Consider the following 16538-nt stretch of genomic DNA (forward strand, 5'->3'; position numbering starts at 1 on the left):
TTTTTTAGGTGAATATTGATTATTGTGTAAAGATGACAGATTTTTCTGGAAAACCATTAAAAAAGATTTCTGTGCAGAAATGACACTGACAACAGCAAAATCTGCGGATGAATATAACATTTTTAAAATGACTAAGGAAACATATCAGCAGACCACAAAATGACACTGTTTCCATTGTACTGTTTAAATGACAACATTTAAAAGATTTAAATTGCAGCAAATAAAATTATTTTTAAAATGGGTGACCAATCAGAAGCAGCAGCTGGGGCATGAAAACTATCTTGAGCATATTGAGTGTTTACTGTAGAAACTGTACAATTTGGCAGGTTTTTTGTCATGCCGTTATGTGCGCCTACAACATATCAACATATCAGAGAGAAACTATCACACTCTTGAACATGTCTTGTGCATACAACCCCTGAAAAAATGTGCAATTCATTTATTAGATATGAAAAACATTTTGCTACTCAACAAAAAGTTGAAACTACCAAGCTTGGGCAGTGAAACCTTTGATGTGACGGAGTGACGTGCAGTTGAAAAGCAGAGAGCAGTACCTGTAACAGCCACTGTGGTGATTGGACGAGACTGTAACCCATTCCCTGACACCCCAGTCACACTGACCTCAAAGCCAATGCCAGTAATCAGGCCCAAAACATCCAGTACGGTCTGGTTCCCCGGCACTATGAACTCTTGCGGCTCCAGCAGCTGACCAGAGTCCGACACCTTTACCTGAAAATGGCTGAAGCCCTCAGAGGAATCTGCCAACCAGGACACTCGAAATCCGTACGGGGTAATATCCGAAACCGTGAGGTTTTCCACTTTCGGTAATGACGCTGGGTTACGTGGTACAGCATTCATTTGGGTCCCGTAGTTGCAGTGTTATAGGAGGGGACAATACAGGGTGAGGATGTATAACTGATTCTGCAGTGATTGCAAGGTCAAAATAGCTTGTTATTTGTCAAATGTTGCTTATCAATTTTTAACTATTAAACTATGATTTTATGAGCTTTCTATTCTTGGCTTCTCCATGTAAAATAATAGAGTATTCAATGGGTGCAATAGAACTGCATGCATATGCAATGGCAAAAAACTGAAAGGAATCAATCTAATCATCCATCTGTGTTAATGTCATTAGACAGCATAAGCTCAGGCTGATGCAAAAATGAGTTTCCACACTGCAAATATCACTTTCTTTTCCTTAAGCAAGCCAAGTTAAGTTGCAAACTGAAACTGCACCTGAAGACAAGCCATTTGTAATATATCTATTGACTTAAATGCATCTGAAACTATCTCAGATCACTGAATATAACTCAAAACTGCAAGGAAGAAAAACGTGCTTTTAAAGATATCTTTACACCAAGACCAACATGAAAAATTGTCACAAAAAAAAGAAATACATATAAATATTTTTTTATCAGTATTTCACGTGACAAATTGTCAAAAAAATTTACAAAAATGTATCCTTTTATGTATATGCATGTGTGTGTGTGTATATATATATATATATATATATATATACACACACACACATATTGTCAAAAACTGATGATTTACTTGGTGTAAAATGGCCTTCAGTCATTAAATTAGAGCCTTGTAAATTATTACATGCATGCAAGTGTGCAAAATAAATAAATAATACACAATAAACAATAAAAAGCCACAGGCAGTTTCAGTAATTTGCTTGCAACATCATCTAACCGGATGCAAAATTGTTAGTTCTGTCAAAGTTCTGATTTGTTGTGATAGACGCATGAAAAGCTTGCACAGTACCTGTACTGGTATTGAAGGAAACTGCTGGAGTTTGACGGCCACGAGACAGACCATAAAACACTATGTCATAGACCGCAGAGTCCATAAGACCCATGACGGTTACATTCCTCTCTGTGCCTGACAGCCTGAGCTCTACAACATCATACAGCTGCTCACGGTCAGTGACACGAGCAGCAAAGCCATCGAAGTGGCCTGACAGTGTGCTCCAGGACAGCGTCAAGCTATTCGGCCGTGTTTCAGACACCACGATGGGGCCATATATATATACCGTAAAAAAAAAATTCTAAGCCATATTGGAGTAATAAATAAAAGTAACCATTTTTCTTTTCAGTGTATATTTATAAATGTGCAGTATGGACCATATTTAGTCAAAATCTGTGTTGTTAACTAAAACTAACTATTAAAAAAAAATCTTAATTGAAGCTTATAGCTGAAAGAAAATAAAATATAAATATTAGATGAAAAATAAACTTAAAAAAAGTCAAAGTACTAAAATAAACTAAAAAAAGATATATATACAGTATATACACACACACACACATACATATATTAAAACTAGTAAAAATGATAAAAGCATACAACAAATTTATGAAAACTTAATCTGAAATTAAAATGAAAACTGAAAATATACAAATCAAATCTAATACAAAATATTAATAACTACTATAAATAACATTTATAACATATTAAACACTGATTACTATTCAGATGATGGACTAATTTTGTGCAAACACATGGTTAGGAAGCAAATCTATCCAATTCTATTTACACTAGTCAAAAGCATGCGCTGCTGTACCTGTGGTTACTACAGTTGTCAGGGCAGCTGTGTTTGAGCCACCAAAGGTGGCGTACAGCTTGATCTGATATCGCGTGTCTCCTCTGAGGCCGGTCAGCACCGTGGAGTGAACACCCCCGCGGGCAAGTTGCGCCCCGTCGCCTGCGTGGGCAAAGCAGACTCTCTCACCTCGACTATAAAATTATCAAACGCCTTCTCTCCTGTCCGCCAGGAGAGCGACACTGTGTCTGAGGTAATGTTTGAAACAACTAGCCCAGACAAGTCAGGCTCGGCCGCTACAGGAAGGAAAAAGCCAGCCATGGCGATTCGTTTAGTGTCTCTTTCTCTTTCGTTTAGAGATCTGTCCATGCTAACTTGGTGCCTAACTGACAAAACAGTCTTGGTTAAAGGGATAGTTCACCCAAAAATCATTCCCTCACCCTCGTGTTGCTCTAACCCAGCTAACAGGGAACATTCTCAGAGAACACTCTCTAACTTACAAGGTTCGTTCACCCAAAAATGAAAATTCTGTCATTAATTACTCCCCCTCGTGTTGTTCCAAACCCGTAAGACCTTCGTTCATCTTCGGAACAAACTGCTGGAGTTTGACGGTCACGAGACAGACCATAAAACACTATATCATAAACCGTAGAGTCCATAAGACCCGTGACAGTAAGGTTCCTCTCTGCACCTGACAGCCTGAGCTCTACAACATCATACAGCTGCTCACGGTCAGTGACATGAGCAGCAAAGCCATCGAAGTGGCCTGACAGTGTGCTCCAGGACAGCGTCAAGCTATTCGGCCGTGTTTCAGACACCACGATGGGGCCCAATTTAGGCTTAGGCTCTGGATGAATGAAAGAAAGGACTGAGTATTGTTACGAAACTTAATGCCAGCTGAAACAAGTGAAAAATGAAGGTTTAATACAGTAAGAATATTCTGGGTTATTTGCTTTAACGTCTATGAAAAGCATCTGTGGTTTGCAGTCAGTTGCATCAGAAAATAATTTCAACTCAGGACTCAGGTTTGTAACAAAAAAATTAATTTACAGTAATACTTTAAAATTAAATAAATTATACATTTAATTATATAATTAGATGTTTATTTCTAATATATATATACATACATACATGCATACATACATACATACATACATACAATTTTCGTCACTACAGCGTCACTTTGGTCGCGCGTTCACGACGCGAGCGTGTGGCGGCATCAATGGAAAGATCTGGGTGATCGCCACTACACGCTCACGTCATGATACTGTCGTGAACGCGCATCCACAAGTGACGCAGTAGCTGGGCCTTTCTATGAGTAATAGACTTAATTTAGTCACTTATGTGCTTGCATACAGTATTTAAAGTTAAGTCTGATGCAACTCATCTTGAGGCACCAGATTTCAATGTGCATAGCAGAGGGTTTTCAGTGATATACATCTTCAATTTCGCATGTTCCTCACACAAAGCTACCATATGACTTCAGAAGACTTACATGGACCCATTTTAGAGAGATTAAACGTGATCTTTTTGGTTGTGCTATCCCTTTAAGGCCTGATTTATCATTTCCAATATAAACAAATGGGGGAAAACAGCAAGGAAACGAGATAATTGCAGTTACCTGTGGAGGCGACAGCACTGACGGAGTCTGTTCTCCTTCCCTTCACGACTCCAGTGAGGTAAGCTATATAGTCAGTAGTCGGCCGTAGCCCAGTGATTTCATACGACTGTGTGCTTTGTGACAGATTATATTCGACTGGCTCCCGCTGCCAGCTAGAGTCTATAATCTCCAGGATAAACCTCTCAATATCTCCTCTCGTGTCATTCCATGAAATGGAGAAGCTCTCTGATGTAATATTAGAAACATACAGATTGCCAACCACTGGAGCGCTATCTAAAGGGAGAAATTATTATTGGAATAGCGCAGTTGAACTTACTGTACAATATGCATAATATGCATGCAAAATTTGTTTAACTGAGAAACTTCTGGCAGATTAATTATAGGAAATATTTGCTTTTCTTTTGTAAGAACTGCTATGAATATTGACTATTATTATGGATTAAGTTTTAAAATGCACCTCAAGTGTGCTTGCCGGATTAGGCCTGTTTTCCACATCCCACGTCTGCAGCATGCACGATGCATATTTATTTTTCGATTGCATGCATAACGTGCTTTTTTTCATGTAAATTAGGTTTCATGACGATAACGTTTGTAAACACACATAAATAAGGCAAATAAACAATTATAATTGGTTTGATATTAAAGAAAATGCTCAGTATAGTAACACAGAAATCATTTAATTTTCTGTAGATAGACACTGGGCTTACACACTGCAGGTGCAGGCTGTCAAACAAGCCTTACTATGAAAAAAAAGCAGAACGAATGTTAAAAAGGATAGGAAAACACAAGAATGTATTGTAGTTATGAATAAATCTGAGGCTATTTTGTTGTTTTTGTTCACTGTAGTGTCAAAACAGGTTAACACGAATATTGTGTTAGTGCATATGAAGCAATCCACACAAAAGATGCATCAAGATTGGTTTCTATTCCAAATTATTCCCATGCCAATCTTACATTATTCCCATTCAAACAGTAACATACAGTAATGTTCTTTGCTCAGTGCAGTAAAAGTTAATGCTTGGTGATGCCCAGAAAGCAGTATGTCTGAATATTTAATTAACTTTTTAAATTATTAAATCTAATTATTATATGTAATTGTTAGTTATTATTTGATCTATTATTTAAAATATTATTATATTTAATCAAATATTACTATAATTTATTTTTATTTTATTTTAATATTATTCGCTAAATCATATTGTTACTTTTATTACATCAAAGCATTGATAATTAAAACAAAAAATTAAAAAGATTTATAGTGTTATAATGTTAAAGAATAGCTATCAACAGATATTTAAAAGACACTTTTTTTATTTTTTTTTTTAATAAAAAAAGTTAAAAAGCTAATAATAGCTGAATAATTTTTAATACGATTTTTACTTTAAAACGATATCTTAATTTTAATTTTTTAATTTCTTTAAAAATGTACAATTAAAATAAACAATTTTAAAATAAAAAATCTAATAAAAACATTTAAAATATTAAAAAAAAAATTTTTCAATAACAATAAATGTTGTATTTATTTTTATTGCAAATATTTTATTTTCAGTGGTTTACCTGCACATCATGTGATGATTAACCAGCATCAGAGAACCATGAACAAGCAAATGTGTTGCTAAATTGTTGAAATATTAACTTTTTAGAACATATATTAGGTCAACAGTTTGACTGACAAAAAATATTTTGGAACCGCTGACATAGAAGGTCCTCAAAATCAACAACAACAAAAAAAGGACCTTACTTATTCAATGCACATTGCATCTATATCAATTCAAAAAGTGTGTGAAATGATGCAAGTAGGTGATGAGATCACAATAAAGTGAATGAAATTATATGTAAGAGGATGGAATATGTTGCAATCACTGCAGCTCATCAAAACTCACCACAATGCAGTAAATGTGTGAGATGGGTGGTGCCATGCATGTGGGCAGCTGGATGAAATGGATGATAGTATAATGGTCGACAGTGATTACTGTTGAACACAAAGCTTTGATTTCAGTGGAAGGAAATGAATGGAAACACGGCATTTTCTGTGCCCCAACGCAATCAACTTTGAGGCAAGACCCACACAGTGGCTGGAACAGTAGAGGTGACAATCAGTTAGCTTTGTTAAAAGAAGTCATTTCACAATCAACAAATTATGATGGACACCATTAAGTGTTTGCTCATCATTCTCAACGGCCCCATGCAACAAAGACGTTTAGGTTTCGTGAAAAATTAAAAGGAAATGTTAAAGCACAGAAGCACCTGCTTGACACCACAGCTCCCAACTAGAAATAAAAATGTCAGAAAGAGAGAAAAGACAAAGAAAAAAAGGCATAATAGATAAAAGATGTCCCATTTCTTGTGAAAAAGAAGTGTGCTTAATTGCACTGAATGTGCGCTTGCAGTGTGTTTCAAAACTTGAAAGCATATAAAAAAACAACAACTGTACTGTACTTGAAGTATTAAATTAATGAAATATTCATATATTTATAATACATTAAAATGCCTCTGAAGTGTAATTTTGTCAAATTAAAAGCATACATGTATAATATATAATACATTATACAATATATAATACATTTTAATTTTTATATATATATATATATATATATATATATGTGTGTGTGTGTGTGTGTGTGTGTGAAGTATTATATTAATGAAATATATATAGAATATAAGTGTAATTTAGTATGTATATTTAATATGTAAAACAGTCCAAAATATATTGTTAATATTGAAGTATGTATTACATTAATGAAATACAGTATATATTCTGAAATGTTAATATGTCACATGAAATATTAATAATAAAGGGACACTTCAGTGTGTCAAATGAACAGTGCTGTTAAAAAAACACTCTTAAGTTCAACTAATTGAATTTAATACAGTTTTTAACTATAATATATTTCATTTAATTGTAAATGCAATTAGGGCTGCGAAAACATTACATTAAATCTTAAGTATATTATTTCCGTAATAAGTACTGTTCTTAAAAGTCTACTAAAGTGCACTTCTTTTTCAGCAGGGAAATCCAGGTAAGCATAGGTACCTGTAGCTGCTTGAGTGTAGATCAACCCCAGGATCGAGCCCTGATGCACTCCGTATAATGTAATTATATAGGACGTGTCAGGACTGAGCCCAGACATCCATAAACTACGGGCATCACCAGATACCGAAAGGTTCTGTCTTTCTGGACCTGCTGAATTTGCCACTTCAATCACAAAACTCTCAAAGGCAGAGCCATCCTCAATGGTCCAGGACACATTGAAGCTATCCCAAGATACATCAGACACACTCAGACTGCCAATCTGCGGCCTCTGCTCCTCTGACGGACAAAGAAATCAGACATGAGTTACTGTCACTGAAATTAATTACATTTGCATAATAAAATGAGCTGAACTTGCCAGTGCAACTGGCTTAATGTAATGACAGATACAGAAAAAATAGTTAATAGATGGAATGAAATGATATGGATAAAGACATGAGGCACAGAGAGACGGTGTTCATTCACGTTGAGAAACAATGGTCAGAGTGATCAGATAAAACATTATATTAATTGTTTCATGCTATAATCCCAAGGGGAGGTTTCTCATGAAACAATTCTGCAAGTGTTTCGTGGCACTATAGAGGTACTGAGATCACATCTTGGGTAACAACTAAAATGTTAAGTGAATATGAGTTTGATTGGAGAAAGTGAATTTTGAATAATATTTGATGTTTAATATACAATACAGTTCAATAGTTTGGGGTCGGTAATATTTTTTGGTCGGTATGTTTTTGAATCTCTTCTGCTCACCAAGACTGCATTTATTTGATCAAAACAACAGTAAAAACAAAAATATTGTGAAATATTATTATAATTTAACATAACTGCTTTCTATTTGAATGTATTGTAATTTATTGTGTTTATTCCAGTGATCACAGCTGAATTTTCAGCATCATTACTCCAGTCTTCAGTGTCACTTCAGAAATCATTATTATCAATGTTGAAAACAGTTGTGCTGCTGATTATTTTTGTGGAAACTGTTTTCCTATTCTTTGATGAATATAAAATGCAAAAGAACAGCATTTGAAATAGAAATCTTTTGTAACATTTTAAATATCTTTACTGTCACTTTTGATCAATTTAATGCAGGGTTATTATACACTCTAAAAAATGCTGGGTTAAAAAGGGACAAACCCAGCTATTGGATTGTTTTGACCCAGCGGTTGCGTTGTTTTGAACCCAACCACTGGGTCAAAACAACCCAATAGCTGGGTTTGTCCCTTTTTAACCCAGCGCTGGGTTATATTTAACCCAGCATTTTTTAGAGTGTAGTTAACTAAAACTAAAACCATTAAAAAAAAATCATTATTTCATTATTTTCTTTTTTTTTTACTTTTAAACATCATTAAAAAAACAACGTTATTTCATTTTTATTATTTAAAAAATAAAAACATTAACTGAAATAAAATGTTTATAAAAACATTTAACATTTTTGTTCAGTTTAAGTTGAAGTACTTATTAACTGAGTAAATTAAAATAACTAAAACTAAAAACTGAAACTTAACTACTATATATATACATATATGTATATTGAAACAATAAATAAATAAAAATTACAAAACCCCAAAATTAATACAAAATATACAAATAAAATCTTAATTCAAAATATTAACAAAAACTATAACAGTACATCAAAGAAACTAAAAATAAAACTGATTTAAAATGTCCTTGCTGAATAAAAGCATTAAAAAAATTATATTTATTACTGACCCCAAATTTTTTTAACGGTAGTGTTCAACTAAATACTCAACATGCACAAAATGATGCTCACAGATGCAACAGCAGACAAGCTAGAATTATCAAAAGCTTTCATTATAGTCATGGTAGTCTATATAAACCAAAGCCCACAGCCATTTTTCAAGCAAACTAGGTGTGGTTTCTTGGTGTGGACCCAAAAATCTTTTAAACTAACCAAATAAACCAATTTCTGACGTCAAAAGGTCTTGGGTTTGCATTAAACACTGTAGTGTAAAAACACAATTTTCCCACAAACCGCCTTGCGCCTGCAGAATTGCTCCCAAGATGATGGGCTAACTTTTACATTTTAAGAATGACTTTAAATGAATGAACAAATGAATGACATTTGTAGTATTATGAATATTGGAGTTATGGCAGATGTCAGATGACTGTGGTTTCTGAGGCTCATGTCCATGTACCTGTCTTGATGTGAGCATTGACTGGTTGGGATTTCTCGCCCTCCTTCATCCCATACAATGTAATCTCATAAAGCGTGTCAGGGTTCAGCCCATCTACATGGACCCGCCTGGCTTCTCCAGACACTTCAATAACACTGTCTTTGGACTTATTTGATGTTGAGTTCAACTCAACGATGAAGCTATCGAAGGCTCCTTCAGGAGCCAACCAAGACAGCATCAAACTATTCCTGCTCACATCAGTGACGTTTAAGTCAACCGGAGGCCCTTGATTCGGGCCCTCAAGTTCATCACCTGAGGCTTCAGCTTTAAAATCTTCTGTTAAAAGAGTGGAGGTAGAGACTGACGGCTGAACCTCCTTATGGAGGCTTGGTAGCGTTGTTGAAACACGTTTGAAGGTCAATGCAACAACATCAGGAGAGGTAGACTTTGCTGCTATAGAGGAAAGTACATTCAGTCAGTTTAAGGTCAGAAATTAAAGACAAGACAGAATTCGAGATGCTTTACCTGTAAAAACAAGAGGTTAAATACTCATTGACGAACTGCACAACTAAAATATGAATATATACATTTTAATCTACTATTAATCTCCTGCTTTTCCTGGGAAGTGGTTCTCTGATTTGCACAATAAACACCTGTAAATTACTTTCTATTAAAATCATTGAAATCAAGTAAATTATAACTAATAAAAATGACAAACACACACAACAAAATTAATAACTTTAACGAAAATGAAAATGGAACATTCAACAATAAAAACTAATTTGAAATATAAAATAAAAGCTAGGCTAATAGTCTCTCAGTGATAATAAAATAACACTGGCATGTGTCATATTACACGCCAAAATCCAAAGAGAGAAAAAAAACAACATTTTTTCAGGACCACAAATATTTTATGCATTGTGATATGATTTTAAGGCATATACAAAATGCATAACAATAGCACTGTGACGTGAGTATTTAAAGAAACAATGCTACAGATAATTTCTTAGTGAATTCACCCCTCAGTTTCTCGATGTAAGCTGAGGTTTGAGTTACACTGCATGCAATAAAACTCAATTCACATGCAAATGATGTTACCAATCTTCTTGAATTATTTCAATCTACATGCATCTGAAAACATCTGACATTAATGACCATGAGCCATTAATTGCTGAAGTTTCCAAGTAGTCCACTAGAGTGGAAGTACATGGGACGCTTCAGGCTGATAGATAATCCATGCAGACCTCAAGATGTTTTGAGTAAAGGACATGCATGAAGTCGATTCTTCGAAGTCACAAACAGTATTCTGTGCTCATCGGCCTTTCAGGCATTTTCACCACACAGATTAGTTTGTTATGAGGGTTAATAATTTTCACCACTGCAAAAACGTTTGTGGATTTCCTTGTCTGAGCCAATGAGCAGCCATATGCACAGTAGGGCTCGGTGATATACTGAATAATCACAATATATTCACAACAATTTCAATTAAGCAAAAATATTAAATATTATAAAAATCAAGCAAAAAATATAAAATATCTCAGTAGCAAAAACGGCATTAGAGCTTCATGCCTGAACCAATATTTGACTAATGGAAGTAATGGAAGTCACTGTATGACATTTTTATGAATTTATGTAAAAAAAAAAAAAAATCTATTAAATTCAATTGAATAAATAAAATTAAACATTTTAATAAATATTATTTAAACTAAATGTCAATTAAATTAAAATGTTGCTGTTTATTACTATGCATTGTTACATTTGGAAAGGTTTAAATGTCTATGTATTTTAACCACACAGTTTAGTTCGTTATGTGCATTAACGATTTTCTCCTGTGCAACTATTGTGGATCTTCTTTTCTGAGCCAATAAGCAGCCATATACAGAGTAGGGATGGATGAATATTGAATATTCACAATATATTTTTCATGATTCTTCTGGTGAATTAAACAAAAATGTATATTATAAAAATTAAGCAAAAACCATAAAATATCTCAATAGCAAAAACAGCATTATAATCTAATTAAATCTGATTAAAGTCAAATCTGCATTAAATGTATTTATGCCATTTTTATGTATTAAAGTATTTGTTTAAAATTAAATATTTTAATAAATATTATTTAAATATAAATTATAATGTATAAAATTAAATAAAGTAATAAAAAATAAATAAATATAAAAAAATATATCTTGCATTAAATGATTGTTAAAATATTCATTGATAAATGATTGTTCAAGGTCAAAGTAAATACTGAATAGTGTAAAAAGTCAGATATATCTATATCTATATATATATTTATAATCACCCAGCCCAAATACACATCCATATAACTTATGTATCATCATGCATGTTTGTGCTCTACCATATGACACATGGGAGCAGTTGCATATCTTATGTCATGCAAACTTTGTCATTCCATACTTAAACCTATGAAACAAAAATGTTTTCAAATTTTTTTAAAGTTGCAATGGCACTAAATCAAACAGATGACGTGAAACCCAAACGAAAGTTTATACCTGTAACTGCAACTGCTTCTAGTAGTGAAGATCTCTGGTTATTGGATATTCCATAAAGCCTTACTTGGTACTCTGTGGAAGCCTTTAGGCCACGGATTTTAGTTTCATTCACCTCCCCATGGAGATGAACCTCCTTCCATTTCCCTGAGAAATCTTTAAGTTCTACAATGTAACTATCATAGCCAATGTGCTTATTTGACTCCCACGCAAGATCAAATCCATCGGATGTGACATTAGACACGGTCAAGGTGCCAGTGGGGTCCTCGTATCCGCTCCCAGAGAACGGGATCTCTGAGTTGTCGAGAGACACAAAGCTAATGACATTGTAGTCGGTGCCTTTGGTGTTCGCTAGATAAAAAGTGAAAGATGCTACAAGAAAAAGACAAAAACACATGACACTTGGGAACAACAGATGAAACGGCATGATAACACGTGCAAATCCCCTCATTCAAGACCAATTATGATTGAATATCATCTTGGTTTATCAGCAAAAATCCTCACACTGTTCCTTTACCAGGTGCAACACAATAAGTTTCCTGAAAGGGAAAATCCACACAATTACAGCTAATCGGAACATATCTGATGTTTAATATATATCATTTTGACCAATGAGATTGCATTGTGGGTGGGGCTTTCCAGAAACTCAGATTTACATAAAAGAGCTTCCGTTCTTTGTTGGTTTTATGGTGTTGCAGCTGGTTTGGACAGTGTCATAAATTAAGACCAGAAACATACTTTACTGAAATACACAAACACAGACGTGAATATTGGCCAATGCACTACAAGTATGCAGATCTGCTGAACCTACTAATAGTTCACCCATAAAAGATGTAGATGAGTTTGTTTGTTCATTCGATCAGATTTGGAGAAATGTAGCATTCCATCACTTGCTCACCAGTGGATCCTCTGCAGTGAATGGGTGCCAGAATGAGAGTCCAAACAGCTGATAAAAACATCACAATAATCCACAAGTAATCCACACCACTCCAGTCCATCAGTTAACATCTTGTGAAGCCAAAAGCTGCGTGTTTGTAAGAAGTTAAGAAGTAACTTTAAACATCACCTCTGGGCAAAATATGAGCCAATACAATCCATAATAACGCTTCCTCCAGTGAAAAAGCCCATCCCCTGTTGTCCTCTCACATTAAAATCCACCCACATATTTGTTTAGAAATATTTTGGACTGTTTCCGCTTGTAAACGATGCTTGATCTGTGCATATTTCTCTCCTGATTCAGATAAGATGACTTTTTCATGGGAGAAATCAATATTATGGATAGAGGACTCATATTTTAGTTAGAAGCAATGGTTTGAAGTTATAAAAGTCTTAATGATGCATCTGTTTCTTACAAACATGCAGCTTTACGCGTCACAAGACATTAACTGATGGACTGGAGTGGTGTGGATTACTTGTGGATTATTGTGATGTTTTTATCAGCTGTTTGGACTCTCATTCTGACGGCACCCATTCACTGCAGAGGATCCATTGGTGAGCAAGTGATGGAATGCTAAAGCTCATCTACATTTTGGATGGCCTGAAGGGGAGTATATTTTCATTTAACATGCGATGTTGCATTGCACCTGCAATAACAATAAAGTTTCCTTGTGTTTTATAATTTTATCCACCTTATTTTTCAATGCTATAAGCAATTTCCAGTGAATGGACTGTTTTCTGTACAGCTAAAATAGCTGGAAGTGGCTGAAACACTGAAAGCCTCGCACTCTTACATTAAAAATAAGATGGATAAACATGCCGACTTAAGACAATTTGCTCACCAATTAGACAAATTAAAACATTTTTTGCAATTCATGCATTGCAGTGCAGTATGCATTCGGACACATTTTCGAATATAACGCCACACAAATCAAACGCAGCTATAAGTGTTTGTGTTCACGTTCTTGCATAGAGTATGTTTCAGATCCAAAACTGATGATTTTCAATAAATATTTGTGAAAAAATGCATATAAAAGTTAGTCATGATCATTTTCACGACACAATCTTTGTTGTCCACAGCTGAAAACAGAACAATGACATTATCATGTTGCACTAAAGCAAACAAAATCAACTTTACACTAGGAATCGCTCACCTGTGGATGCGGTGACGGTGGCAGGAGCACTTCTCCTCTGTCCGCGTTCTGCCACGAGGGTGACGGTGTAGCGCATGCCAGGGCTCAAGCCGCTCAGGGTGTAGGCGGTTGCGGTAGCAGGCAGCTCGACTTCTTCCCGTCGGCCATCGGCAGAGACAAACGCTAGCCTGTAGGTGGAGATCTTGGCCCTGGCCCTCTTCCAGACCAGTTCCAGGGTGGTTTCGGTGGAGTCTCGCACTTCCAATTCTCGTGGAAGATCCAGATCTGTGTGGGTGGAGGTTCACAATGACAGCACAAAAGACACATTCATGCCAGGAAACGGTGATGGCATCAGAATTCATGAAATCAAAAAGACTGAAGAGATAAAGACTAGTCTGTCATCATCTATTCACTTTCATGTCGTTCCAAACCTGTGTGTCTTTTTTAGGAGAATTTTTGTGGTGCTTCATATAATGAATGTGAGTCAGATGTTGTCAAGCTTCCAAAAAAAAAAAAAGAGAGAGAAACATCATAAAAGAAGTCGGTTTGGATGATGTTTTTATGGTACTTTTGGTCACTGCATTCACTACACACAAAAAGAGCAGCATGAACATGATCCATGGAACAAAGTCATACTGGTTTAGAAAGACATGAGAGTGGGTAAATGAGGACAGAATTCAAATATCTGGGTCAGTTCTTTTAAAATCTCTTTAAATGGTTTAAAAATAGAGTTATATTCATGTTACTGTTCTTAGTATTTTGGTAGGCATCTTCATAAGAAAAAAATAGCATGTGTTTATTAAAAAAAATTATGCACACCACCATTTTGAAAAGATTATTGTTATGGACTGCAAAATCAATAAATAAAATAAAATACAATTTGTTGAACACATATTTTGAAGAATGCTGGTAACCACACAGTTGCCACTAACCATTGACTTCCATAGTTTGGAAAAAAAAATACTATGGAAGTCAATGGCTACCGGCAACCATTTGGTTACCAGCATTATTCCAAATATCTTCTTTTGTGTTCAACAGAAGAAGGTTTGGAACAACTTGAGGGTGAGTAAATGATGACAGAATTTACATTTTTGGGTGAACTGTCCCTTTAAATAAAGATAAATTTACTTGAGAAGCAAGATCACTTAAGATATTAAGTCTTGTTTTCTGAAAAACTTATCAAAATTGATTTTAAGCTTAAAACATGTTTTCCTTTGAATTAATTAAATTTTTCTTATCCCATTGGCAAATATTTTATAAACTCAATTTTGATAGTTTATTTTTATTTATTTATTTTCAGAAAACAAGACTTAATATCTTAAGTGATCTTGCTTCTCAAGTAAATTTATCTTTAGTTAAAGGTATAGTTCACCCAAAAATGTCAATTCTGTCATCATTTACTCACCCTCAAGTTGTTCCAAACCTTCTTTTTCCGTACCCACTGTATATATATTGCAGTGTGCTCACTAAGGATGCATTTATTTGTTTAAAAATATAGTCAATAATTGTGAAATATTATTATAATTATATAATTATAATTTATGCATTTAGCAGACGCTTTTATCCAAAGCGACTTACATTGCATTCAGGCTATACATTTTTTTACCAGTATGGTATTTTATTACTATTTAAAGTAACTGTTTTGACTATTTGAATATATTTTAAAATGTAATTTATTTCTGTGATCAAAGCTGAATTTTCAGCATCATTACTCCAGTCTTCAGTGTCACATGATCTTCAGAAATCATTCTAATATGCTGATTTGCTGCTCAAGAAATATTTCTTCTTATCAATGCTGAAATTCAAATTTCAAAAGAACAACATTTGATTTAGACATCTTTTGTAATATTATAAATGCATTTCCTGTCATTTTTGATCAATTTAATGCATCCTTGCTGAATAAAATTCTTTCAATTTCTTTAAAACAAAGCAGAAACCATAGCAATCCCAAACTTTTGTACAGTAATGTCTGTAGCTGATATAAAAAGAGCTGGTCTCACCGGTCAGTGCGTTGGTGGTCGCTGGCTCACTCTCTCTTTCATTCTGAACGGATGTGACTCCAATGCCATACTCCGTTCCAGGCTTCAGGCCTACGGCACACCAAACCCATTAATCCAGCAGATGAAACACTAAGCTGATGCTTTTTCAAGCAGAGAACGAGGGGAACATTTCTGTATCATGCCATCTCTATGTGAATACTTTCACTTCTTTATCTGTGGCAAACAAAAATCATGTTTACACCAATGGACCTATAATGCATATCTGTATGGATTTATGAAGAGTTTAAAAACAGAAATGTGCAACTGGTATTTTTCTTCAAGCACTTATATTAGTTCTTTCTTTAAAACTGTGTTTTTTTTTTTAAAACCATGAAGTTGTCCAAATGATCCTTTTATAGGGACAGACTACACTAGTCTCATGTATTTTCAGTCTAAATTAAATCACAACCAACACACTGCTAAAAATTATTTTCTTAGTATTTTTGTTTTATCTTCCATTACATATATCTAAAAAGTCTTAAGATACATTTATTTGAGAAGGAAAATTACTTAAGATATTAAGTCTCATTTTCTGAAAAAAATGATCAAAATTAAGTGCTTAATACAAGAACACAATCTATCTATATA

General features: G+C 34.4%; 1 pseudogene; it reads right to left on the reverse strand.

Moving 5' to 3' along the window:
* Window positions 1-16538, reverse strand: part of LOC107654294 (tenascin-like) — a 58686-nt pseudogene that overhangs the window by 12499 nt on the left and 29649 nt on the right.

Source organism: Sinocyclocheilus anshuiensis, unplaced genomic scaffold (genome assembly GCF_001515605.1).
Source record: "Sinocyclocheilus anshuiensis isolate Anshui unplaced genomic scaffold, SAMN03320099.WGS_v1.1 scaffold163, whole genome shotgun sequence".
NCBI classification, from domain to species: Eukaryota; Metazoa; Chordata; class Actinopteri; order Cypriniformes; family Cyprinidae; genus Sinocyclocheilus; species Sinocyclocheilus anshuiensis.